Below are 12,533 nucleotides of genomic sequence, written 5' to 3' on the forward strand. Positions count from 1 at the left end.
GAAAAACCTAAGACATGGTAATAATTGATGTTATGGCCAAAATACTCAAACTCACAACCTGCATCAAGGTTCACCATTATCTTGTGAAGTCCTTACTCTGAAATCAATGGACGTCACACTAAGTGATATCACTGAATAGAGGCCATAGTTACCTGATACAAGGTGTACAGCTAGTTCACACCAGGATGTCGCTGGGCCTAGTGGTGTGTAATGGGAGCCGCACAGGTGCTAATGCAGATTCCCTCACACACCTACAATACAGGAGGGAGGGGTAAATTACTATTCCACATGCACACAGATAAGGCTACATTCATAGGGAGCCTTCACACGGAGTATGCGCTCGCTCATTCTGACACGTAAACTCGTTCAGAGTGAGCGGCGTAAAAACCAGATCCCATTGACTTGAATGGGTGCCGGCATACGCGCGCTCCCTATTGCAATCAATGGGAGGCTTTTTTACCTATTGATTTCCCCAAACGGAAACCTGAATGCAGATGTCAACAAGGCCTAACAATATGTCCACTCCATGTCATGAAGTAGGGACCTTAAGGGTAAGTTCACACAGGGTTTTTTGGATCGGAACCTGAGGTGGAAGCCGGGTAGTCGTGACTGAAAGCTAGTGCACTGCAGCGGCATCCAGCCACGCACTCCGCTCCAGATTACGCCCAATGAATGGGCCTAGTCCGGTCACATGGCCGAAACGTAAGGCCTCATGTACACGGCTATAGTTGTGGATAAAATTACGATCCCATTTATTTCTATGGGTACAGACACCGTGTGTCTGTGCCATATTCAAGGGCCTTACATTATGGCCACTTTTGCGCCACGGATCAGTCTGGAGAATCACACAAGATCCGTGATTGCAAATGACATACTGAAGCAACGCAAACGTTTATTTTTTTATTTTTCAGTATTTACGGACAGGAAATCCACTATGGTCATGGGCGAAAGGCCTTATGGGAATCTGACGGGGACTTCCACCTCAAATTCTTCCTCCATTTCTCTCCCCTGGTTTTCACGAGCTGATTAAGGCTAAGGCCCCACGCTGCGCTAAAGCGCTGCGGGAACAACTGCAATGTGAATGCATCGCAGTTCTTCCCGCAGTGCTTTGGACAGAAAGGTGATGGACTTTCTGTTACAATTATATCTACGGGAAAGCCGCCTGCGTTTCCGAAGATATAACTGACACGCTGCGATTTTCAAAACCGCAACGGTTTTGGAAATCGCTGATTTTTTTTCCGCAAAGTGGCCATGGGATTTGCATGAATCCCATGCACTTTGCAAGTACTGTAAAATGCCGTGGGCAAATTGCAGCGTTTATGGCCTGTGGGACCCTGGCCTGAGCTGCGTTTTTTTGCGGCTCAACCACACACGGAATCCACGCTTATTTTTTCGATGTCCTACTTCGATTGGGGCGTAATTTCCCCATATAAACATCCTTTAATCGCAATTTCCCCCGCATAAGGAGCCCCTACTAGAATACTACTATACATCTTGTCAAATCTGACTGGACTTGGACGTAGATTGAAGCAAATGTGAACAGCACCCTGGAAAGTTGCAGAACTTCCTGACAAGACGCTGAGGATTTATTTCTAGATAAAGGCATGTTTAACCCTGTAGGTGCTGCAGCCTCCTGAGCTGAGACCTCCCCTCACATGGCCTCTTGCAGGGGGTGGAGGTCGGTAGCGCTGTATACATCTGCAGCCCCGCCGCCTGTCTCCTCGGCTGCAGAGGCCGCGCCGCCGGTGATTTCCGCAGTGACCCCGATGACGGCGCCGCCACACTTCCGCCTGGATACGATGCCGCATACAATGTGACTTTGGCGGTGGCGGGGGGTGTCTGCAGCCTGAGTGACCTGCGACACACACACGTCCTCTGCCCCGGACATGGACGACGTCTCGGCGGCTCGTACAGCAGGAGCCATGATACAATGCAGGGAGCGGGGCTCGGTGTAGTGCTGCAGGTACTGCAATGTCGCCGGGAACATGGCGCGGGGTGACTTACCGCAGCCTCCGTCATGTATACACGGGAGCGGTATAGAAAACAGCCGAGTGCGATATCCCGGCCATAGACGGCTCTAGGTAAGTGTCTAGACTGCTCCTGTACCGCACTGACCTGCAGTGTCTAAGGCTCTGTTCACATTTGTGTTGGAGGCTCCATGAGTAGCCACATTCATCACCTGGCATATTGGTGTAGGGATCTGTTCACATTTGTCATCTGCAGCTACCGTATATACTCGAGTATAAGCCGAATTTTTCAGCCCAGTTTTTGTGCTGAAAAAGCCCCCCTCGGCTTATACTCGAGTCAGCAAAAAAAAAAAAAAAATTTTTTTTAATTTTTTTTTTTAGGAGGGTGGGTCTATGACCAGCCACAATATTAATGTATATAATCTCCCATAAAATAGTGCAAAAAAAAAAAAAAAAATGTTCTAAATTGCTCCTTTCCTAGAATACATAGAAAAGTAAAAAATGACTGTGAAACACAAACGTATTAGGTATCCATGTGTCTGAAAGTGCCCGGTCTACTGAATATAGGGGATCTGCAGTGCTCCTGTTCCGTCAGGAAGGGGTTAATAGGAGCGCTGCAGATACCCTATGTTCAGCCAGACTGAATTCCAAGTGGGGGAAAAAAAGGAAGGGAAGGGACAAACACAACCAAAACACCCCCTCCCCTTCCCCAGCACCTACTGCACCCAAAAACTCCGACCATTTTAATTTTTGAAATTTTCCAGTAGCTGCTGCATTTCCCCCCCTCGGCTTATACTCGAGTCAATAAGTTTTCCCAGTTTTTTGTGGTAAAATTAGGGGGGTCGGCTTATATTCGGGTCGGCTTATACTCGAGTATATACGGTAATTTGCTGCAAATTCCATCATCCCCACAGCAAAAACCTTGCACGTAGCTTTATATTTCCCGTGTAGGATACAGGCACCTTGGCCCCCTTATAAGTCATTGGGGTCCGCCATAGGATGGATCTGTCAAAAATTTAGCCTGTGTGGGGTCACACGGTGGCTCAGTGGTTAGCATTGCAGCGCTGGAGTCCTGGTGTTCAAATCCCGCCAAGGGCAAAAAACCATCTGCAAGGAGTTTGTATGTTCTCCCCGTGTTTGCATGGATTTGAACCCTACAAATTGTACAGCGCTGCGGAATATGTTGGTGCTATATAAATAAAATTTATTATTATTTGCATGGATTTCCATCCCATATTCCAAAGACATACTGATAGGGGGGGGGGAATGTACATTGTGAGCTCTATGTGGGGCTGACAATCTACATTTAAAAAAAAAAAAAAAAAATTAGCCTGTGTTCACACTTACCTTGTGGTTTCTACTTATAACATAATAGAGACCAGCAGGTTATAGTAAAAAACACAAAAAAATTATATGTAGCACATACGTATTCCACAGCACTGTACAGAAACCATTGTCACTGGCAATGGTCCTTAAAGGGAATGTCCAAGAATTTCAGAAATCAGGGGAGGCCTGGGAAGATGGGAATCCTACCGGCCCGCCCCCAATTATCCAACTCTGTTCCACTGATTCCAGCACAGTTGAAATTATTTCTCTAGCCCTCACCGTTCCCGAGCAATCAATGCTGTTAGTTTTGGTGCCTATCGTAATATACTACTAAGGGCTCGTTCACATCTGCGCCCGGTCTCCGTTCTGCAGGTTTCCGTGTCCCGCACAAAACTGAGCAAGAGACGGAAACCTGCAGGACTCTTTCATACCCATTCATTTGAATGGGTTTGAAAGATGTCCGGCCGTGAGCGCCAGTGAGCGTTTTATGCTCTCCGCTGCGAAACGTTTTTTTTAAAAAATTGGACACAGAGTCGGACATGCAGTACTCTGTGTCCGATTTTAAAAAAACGGTTTCGCGGCGGAGAGCATAAAACACTCACCGCCGCTTACGGCCGGACCCGGTCTGACAGGTTTCCATCTTCTGCATGCAGAAGACGGAAAGCTGAGAACGGACTCCGGGCGCTAGTGTGAACCTAGCGTTAGGTTTTGTACTGTCAGACAAGGGGTGTGATTCTGAGCTCTGACACTGGCTGCCTCTGATTGGAGCTCTGAATCACGCCCCCTGCCTGACACCGCCCTCCTGACGTTACAGAGCTGAAATAGCACATCAGGCACCAAATTGCTCAGTAATGGTGAGGGTTAGAGAAATAATTCCAACTGTGCTGGAATCAGTGGAGCGGCGCCTGGTTTACTATGACACTAGTGGAAGCACAAGCCATGACACAGTACTGGATGCCTTGTATGGCATGTACCCACTAAATGTGGTCCCAGTAAACCAGTGCCTGGCCCTTTTGTTAAAGGGATTCTACCACTAAAACACATTTTTTTCTAGTTAACATGTCAGAATAGCCTTTAAAAAGGGTATTCGTCTCTTACCTGTGGAAGTGCTCTCCGCCGCGCCGTTCGTTCAAAATACCAGTTTGTACCGGTATGCTAATTAGTTCTCTCGCAGCGATGGGGGCGTCCCCATCGCAGGAGCAGCGATGGGGGCGTCCCCATTGCAGCTCGAAAACCGACCGCAGCGCCGCCTCTATGGTCTTGGGTATCCTCCCCTTGCTTCTTCAGCGTCCTGTCGGACGCCTGTGTAGTACGCTCTGTTCGGCGAAGATTGCCGAACGTACTGCGCATGCGCGAAATTGCGGTCCCAGCCATAGTGCGGGCACTGCAATTTCGCGCATGCGCAGTACGTTCGGCAATCTTCGCCGAACAGAGCGTACTGCGCAGGCGTCCGACAGGACGCTGAAGAAGCAAGGGGAGGATACCCAAGACCATAGAGGCGGCGCTGCGGTCGGTTTTCGAGCTGCAATGGGGACGCCCCCATCGCTGCGAGAGAGCTAATTAGCATACCGGTACAAACCAGTATTTTGAACAAACGGCGCGGCGGAGAGCACTTCTAAAGGTAGGAGACGAATAGCCTTTCTAAAGGCTATTCCGACGTGTTAACTAGAAAAAAATGTGTTTTAGTGGTAGAATCCCTTTAAAGGGAATGTGTCCCTAGTACCCAGCAGATAAATGCATTCCCATAGATGGATAGGTTGGATAGTGTTTCCCCCTTGTGAATCCGTGCCACCATTATCGAGATATGGCTGTTTTTGTTAATATGCAGATTAGCTCTTTGGAGCAATGATCCGCACGGTGGCTCAGTGGTTAGTACGGTGGCCTTGCAGCACTGAAGTTTCGAATCCATCCAAGGGCAACATCTGTAAGGAGTTTGTATGTTCTCGCCATGTTTTCTTGGGTTTCCTCCAAAGTCATAGGGAATGTAGACCGTCGGTCCTACATGGGGCAGTGCTGACAATATCTATAAAGCGCTACGGAATATGATGGCGCTATGTAATAGCAAAATAATAATTTTCTCCAAAGACGTAAGTGGCCGTGCACGTGAGTGTGTTGCGTCTGTGAAACACGGTCCGTGTGTGGGACACATTTTCTCAGTGATGAGGTAGTGAGCTCCTGAACTAAATTGACAACTTTCCCAGATGGACCCCGGTTGTGTGCATGACCACTAAGCCTCCCGCCACGCTGCGGTGCTCTCCACCCCACTTTCCTATGATTGACAGGACTAGGCCGTGCATGTGTAATCTCTTATGGCCACGTTATCAAAATATCTCGGCAACGATTCTCAAGGGGAAAAATGTTTAATTCGGGTGACCCCAATTTATCTATCTGCGGGATTCTGAGGACAGACTCCTTTTAGTCTAGATTTTGAGCCCTGATGGGACTGGGGTGAGTGTTGACAACCTCTCTACAGCGCTCAGTGCGATATAAATGAATAAAATGATAATAATTCTGGACGTTATCTCTTTTAGGCACAACATATAAGAAATTTTCCCAATCTCTCTGTATAAGGAGCGGATTATAGACTGGACTGGATACATGGACCTCATGGCTTCATCCTGCAAGTATCTGCTATGTAGTGCTTGAAGGGCAAGTCAAGATGTGATGTGAGTATATTGTATTTCCTGCAGTTCTGTACATGCCAATGGTGACATTTTATACATGTGTTTCCAATGTCGTGTGTGACTCCCTGGGCCTCCAACTTGTAATATTGGGCCACTTTCCCTCCATTCTGCACTGGATCCCTCTGACCCATATATTGCATCTGTCTAGATTGTCACAATGTGTCAAAGTCTCGATAACAGTTTTGTATCCAGCAGCTGCATTGTAGGATTAATGTGAATAAGCACCGACTAAGCTGCCGCGGGAAGAACAATGAATTCTTAATATTCCCCAAGATGCCCAAAAAAATAGCAAGTTGTGTTTTGTTTTGTTTTTAACTGGATATTGAGACACATTCAAGGGGTTTTCCAGTATTTACATATTGATGACCTATCTCTGGTTGGTGCAGATCTGGTTCTAGATACCCCCATAGATCTGCCTCTCGCACATGCAGTTAGGTGAGCGCTCCTTCAACTTCATAGGCCCGGTTCACATCTGCGTTCGGGGTTCTGTTCAGAGAGTCCACTTGGGGACCTCTGAATGGAAACCTATACGGGTTAAAAGGTGGTTAAAGGAAAGGAAAACCACGGACCCCATAGACTTTAATGAGGTCCGTGTGGTTTCCATGCAGAGAGAAAAGTGCTGCTTGCAGGACACCATTGTTCTTTATGTTCCTGGTAATTTTTGGCCGATATGTTTAGAATACATTTATAAAAAGATCCAAAGTTTACAGAATAAATGGAAAAATTAGCAATTTTCAGGATTTATATTTGTATACTTATAAGGGTATGTTCACATGGAGTTTTTTGCAGGCGGTTTTTGACACGGAATCCGCCTGCAAAAAAGGCTCCGATTCATTTTCTGACAGTCAGTCAGGAACGCTCCTCCTCGCAGTAGCGTCTATAGCGCTGCACTGTGAAGAGGGGGTGTTGCTTACCGCCCGGCAATGACGCTAAGAGGTGAGGAACAGCCCCCCCCAGTACTCATCTATGGACGAACACTATCAGGAGGACAGGGGGCGTCCCTCACCGCTCTCACAGTACAGCGCCGTCGGCACTGCTGTGAGGAAGGGCGTTCCTGACCGACTGTCAGAAACGCCCTTCTGACAGTGAAGAGCTACAGTACTGGCACTGATAGCTCTTCACCAGGGACACAGAACGGGAAAGCCGATAGTGTACTGAATTCAGCGCAGCGCCGGCTTTCTAGCGGTGTATTAAACTGCGTATGCCCCAGGTGGTGAAAGGTGCTCTTTAAATTAAAGGGGTTATCCAGCTTCCAAAAATAATCTGCAAACACATCCACAGTAGTGCTATATACTTATTGGTTCCTTGTGTAGTGATTTCTTGGCGTTTTTACTTGCCGCTCCTTGTATCACTGCGATTTACATGCAGAGAATCTGTGGATAAACTACATTTCCCATGATTCATTTGCCTGCTCTCACATCACAGGTAATACATTACTCCCACATACGAGGTCACATGCTGCTGTGACGTTTCTTTTGCAAGCTCACCACCAGCCCCCCCACCTTACCTGCCCTGCGAGTAGCAAACGAAACATCACAACAGCACGTGATTACCTGTGATGTCATTGGAGGGGTACACAGAGAGTGAGAGCAGGAAGATGAATCATGGGAAATGTAGTTTGTTCACTGATTCCCTGCATGTAAATAACAGCACCCCACCTGACCGTTGAGAGCCAGTAATGACCAGGGGACACGTGATGTCACCCAGGACCCCCACGAGAGGTCAGTGTAGCCCCTAGCCCTCCACTTATTATACTCTGCGCAAAAGAAAAATTCTTGTAATCGGATGGACAGTCCATTTGCCATTATAAGATAAGATAAGAAGATAATCCTTTAATAGTCCCACATTGGGGAAATTTCAGCGTGTTACAGCAGCATAGTAATACAGATACAGGATAATACAGAGTAATATATTACAGATGTAGACACAGATAAGCTGAGAAGAGAAGATATACTAGGAGTCCATGGCAGCTAAGGAAAAACAGAAGAGAAAGAGGAAGACCTCATGGTCATCGTCATAATCATTAGTTCTCTGTGCGGAGTGCTCTTCGTTTGGTCTGATGTAGATTATACAGCCTGGTCGCGGTTGGAAGGAAGGACCTGCGATAGCGCTCCTTCTCACACTTGGGGTGAAGCAGACGGTCACTTACAGTGCTGCCAAGTCCCATCAAGGTCCCATACATGGGGTGGGATTTGTTCTCCCGCATGGAGGTCACCACAGACAGTATCCTGTCACCCACCACCTGTACTGGGTCCAAGGGGCTCCCCAGGACAGAGCTGGCCCTCCTGATCAGCCTGTCAAGTCTATTTCTGTCCCTGGTTGATATACTGCTTCCCCAGCAGGCCACACCGAAAAAGATGTCTGAGGCAACCACAGAGTTGAAGAAGGCCCTAAGAAGTGTCCCCTGGACTCCGAAGGCCCTCGGCCTCCTGAGCAGGTAGAGTCTGCTGTGGCCCTTTCTGTGCAGCGCCTCCAGGTGATCAGCCCAGTCTAGTTTATTATTGAGGAGCACGCCCAGGTACTTATAGGTCCTGACTATCTCAATACATGTTCCTTGGATCTCCACCGGGGTCAGAGCACCTCTCCATTTACTAAAGTCCACCACCATCTCCTTGGTCTTCCCAGCATTAATCCTGAGCTGGTTCTGCTGGCACCATTCAACAAAATCCCGGTTTAAGTCTCTGTATTCCCTATCGTCGCCATCAGTGATAAGGCCGACTATAGCAGAGTCATCGGAGTACTTCTGTAAGTAACAGCTGGAGGAGTTGTGCCTAAAGTCAGCAGTGTACAGTGTGAAGAGAAATGGGGCAAGAACTGTACCTTGTGGTGCCCCCGTACTACAGATCACAGTGTCAGACACACCGTCCTGGGCTCTCACATACTGAGGGCGGTTTGTCAGGTAGTCTAGGATTCAGTTGGACAGGTGATGGTCCGCACCACCAAGGTTCAGCTTCTCCCTCAGTAGCCCTGGCTGAATGGTGTTGAACGCACTGGAGAAATCAAAGAACATTATTCTCACAGTGTTCCCGGGTTTCTCCAGGTGAGAGAGAGCTCTGTGAAGAAGGTGGATGATGGCGTCATCTACCCCAATCCCTTATACATCTATGCGTCTGCTGCCAGTTGTGTTTTTAAAAACAAGAGCAATAAAACTCTCTCCATCAGACGGAGTGCCCTGATGTGATGAGAATGCACCCTTACTGTGCTAATATGCTTCATCCTTTTCTCCTGAATACATTGTGAATGCCGCCTTATACCAAGCATTGCCATCACTGACTGTCGCCGTGTGGGTGTCTGTACTTGAGGGATGACAGGGAAAGCCGGGCACTTGTATATTGGCACAGGATACATTCGTCTTTTTGCTTTTTGTCGTTCTCTAGGTTTGTCTAGCAAGAGCAAAACAAAGACAGACTTCTCTATGAAGGAGCGACGCCCTGCGAGTGATTTAGCTTCGTCCATTCTTCAGTGCAACATTCATTAGGAGACCTATCCGGAGCGTTCTGTTACCATGGAAAACAATATGGCGAACTTTTACGTCCGTTTGGCACTGAGCTTCCATCATGCCCGGGCATCATGAGGCACAAGGCCCTAGAAATGCCCCTAGTATGTAAGTGTATATAACAGTACTGATAGGCCTTTGGATAACATCCAGGTACATTATTAGTGTCTGCCAGTGAGCCGACTTCTGGTATCTCAGGCCTTGGATAGCTGGAGGTTCTGTAATAATGTATTGTGATATAGCAATGTTATATTCGTACCCAGGTCTACAATGACCACATCCTTTGCGGCGAGTCCATTACCACACTGAAGACATGTAGCCAAGGCAAAGCATCGGACTCATGAGATGGATCGGATTTGTTTACACTGTCCATGTGGATCAGAGCTGTACATACGAGACCAAAGCTGAATTCTTGGGGTGTACGTCTCAACCATAGGACATTTCTGGCTTGTCGCCGTCTCACAAATGTTAACCATTCACTGCTTTCTCGGTAATCTACGCTTCATTTATTTCTGTAGCAATTAACAAATAGCAATGATTTTTGAAGGAAGTCCATAGTTTACCTCAATCCTCGTGCCAGGTAAGCCAAGCCGGTAATTGATTTGCATACGTCGCAGATTTAATTTGCGCGCATGTTTGCAATAAATGCAATAATGTTTTTTTGCTTAATTCTCAGGTTGTCCGCCAGTCCTAAAGGTTTTGTTTTATTTTTCTGATACGTATTGGCTGGTGGAGTCTGACCCGTTACTGTTCACACAATCTGTAAATGATACCGATAAACTGGTATATGAGGGGCCCTTATGGGGGATCTCTACTTTTAAGGTACCTTTGCCATAGACGGTCCACCTGGCTATGGAATTGTACTACAGATGGTCTCCTGTAGGAGGATATGGTGGAGCAGCCACCGGTGTCACATAGTAAGTTTGGATCCGTCTCCTATATGAAACCGTTTTGCTGGGCTGTGGGTCCACCATGATGATAATGGGATTGTTCTAATACTCCTCGAAGTGTCCATATCATAAAGTCTAAAATGAGTCGTTCTACATTTCACACAAGTCCTCTAATCCTGCTAAGTCCATTCACTTTATAGCTGAGACATGTCAGACTTATAGTGGAAATATTCGGAATCCTACAAATGACGTTTTTCAGAAAAATCCGCGTTTCGCCAAACCGTTTGGAAATGTTATAGTTAAAGGGGTTTTCCTGAGATAGTAACTTATCACCTAATCTCTGGGTCAGGGATAAGTTACCAAGTGCCTCGGTGGGGCTCTGACCGCTTATGAGGATGGGACTCCTGTGTGAGCGCCCGCACGATTCACACGAATCGAAGATGCTGTTCCTGGCAGGATTCGAGCCCAGGGCTCCAGCGCTGCAAGGCTGCAGTGCTAACCACTGAGCCACCGTGTTGCCCCATAGTTCCATAGACTTTGAATAGAGTGATAATGTTCCTTTCAGACAGGAGACATAGAAACCCCACTATTTTGTGGTCTTTGGGGGGATTTCCTAGTATTTGGGCCCCCACTGATCAAGCACTTACACTTCTCCAGGTTACTGTCTTGGGAAAACCCTTTGTATTTCTTCACTGTAGAAGGTGGATGTACTGTTGATAGTCTTCAGTAAAGCACCTTTGTCTCTGGGAAGGGGCAGCTCTATAAATATGAGCAGTAACGCCTATTCATCCATTAAAGGGGTTGTCTGGTTTCGAAAACAACCTATAGAAATTCGGAGCTAATAGAGGGAATTCTGTTTTTGGACCCCTATAGCCAGAGTGAAAAGTGACTACATTTTATTTCCCTCTGGAGGACCCAACGCACTTTACATTATTCACAAACTATCCGGTGAATAGGAACAATGTAATGCTTCTTTTCTCCTGTAGAGGCACTGCAGGAAAATTGAACATTGCCGAGTTGCTCCACAGATTACAGGGTAGAAGGACACCCTGTCATCAACTTAACATTAAAGTGGTTGTCCACTATTAGAAAATATGGTCAATTTCTGGCATAAACCGCGCCACACCTGTCCATGCCTGGTACCGCACACTGTCAGTGGACAGGAAAAAAGCAGCTATATGTTTCTAATCATGTATAACCCCCATTAAAGGGGTTGTCAGGGCTATAATATTGAGCTCCGCTTCCTCTTCTCAGGCCAGTGACATAACATTGATTGGTCTTACACCTCAGTCCCAATCAAATGAGTAGGGCTGAGCTGCAATACCAAGTACAGCCACTATACAATGTACAGCGCTGTGCTTGGTCAGCAGTAAAGAGTAGAGATGAGCGAGTAGTATTCCTCGCCACCATAGGAATGCGTGTAAGCGGCTGAATAGTCAATGCGCTTAACCCCTTGGTGTTCGGCCGCTTACACGTATTCCTATGGTGGCGAGGTAGTCATCTCTAGTAAAGAGGCCTTAGCAATTAATAACATAGTCCCAGACAGCCCCTTTAAGGAACCCTGCTAATAAAGGGATTGTCCAAAATGGACAGCCCCTTTAAGGAACCCTGCTAATAAAGGGATTGTCCAAAATGGACAGCCCCTTTAAGTCTAACTACGGCTGTACACAGCCAGAAAGGTTTCATGCATATGACTTATTTATACCGTCCATACTCTATATCCAAGCAAGTCAATCTCTAAGCGTCACTGTTAAATATTTTGCACATCTTTGTTATTTTCCAGCTTTGTCATTTCCGTGCTTAGTAACCAGTCGTAATGAAATAATGGGAAACGTGCAATATTAGTGTATGTACTATATATTTTACTACTTGTGGACAAAATGACGTTACAAGTTGTCTGAGAACAACAAAATCACCAATGTCTTCCATTTTTTGATATGTGTATAGTTCCATAAAAACATTAGTGTTACGTAGCTAATTGTAGTGCCACTATAGGGGCCGGTGCATGATCTATTAATGTCTTACGATGTAACCGAAGTATATATGTATTAACCGCAATGATTCTTTCACAATGGTGCGGAAGTACATTTACTGCATGATTCTTGGTTTTCACTACACTACAGGTATTTCATATCTACTCCTGGAGGTACAGTATGTCTTCAGATATCTT

The 12,533-nt window shown here is 46.6% G+C and overlaps 1 long non-coding RNA gene across 1 annotated transcript; it reads left to right on the plus strand.

The window, feature by feature from the left end:
• Positions 1-1,700: 1,700 nt before the first annotated feature.
• Positions 1,701-11,734, plus strand: LOC142214197 (uncharacterized). The gene is made up of 3 exons (XR_012717262.1): positions 1,701-2,081; positions 5,825-5,959; positions 9,355-11,734. It is a non-coding gene; the product is annotated as an uncharacterized LOC142214197 (long non-coding RNA).
• Positions 11,735-12,533: the final 799 nt, after the last annotated feature.

This window comes from Leptodactylus fuscus, chromosome 7 (assembly GCF_031893055.1).
Source record: "Leptodactylus fuscus isolate aLepFus1 chromosome 7, aLepFus1.hap2, whole genome shotgun sequence".
Taxonomy (NCBI): domain Eukaryota; kingdom Metazoa; phylum Chordata; class Amphibia; order Anura; family Leptodactylidae; genus Leptodactylus; species Leptodactylus fuscus.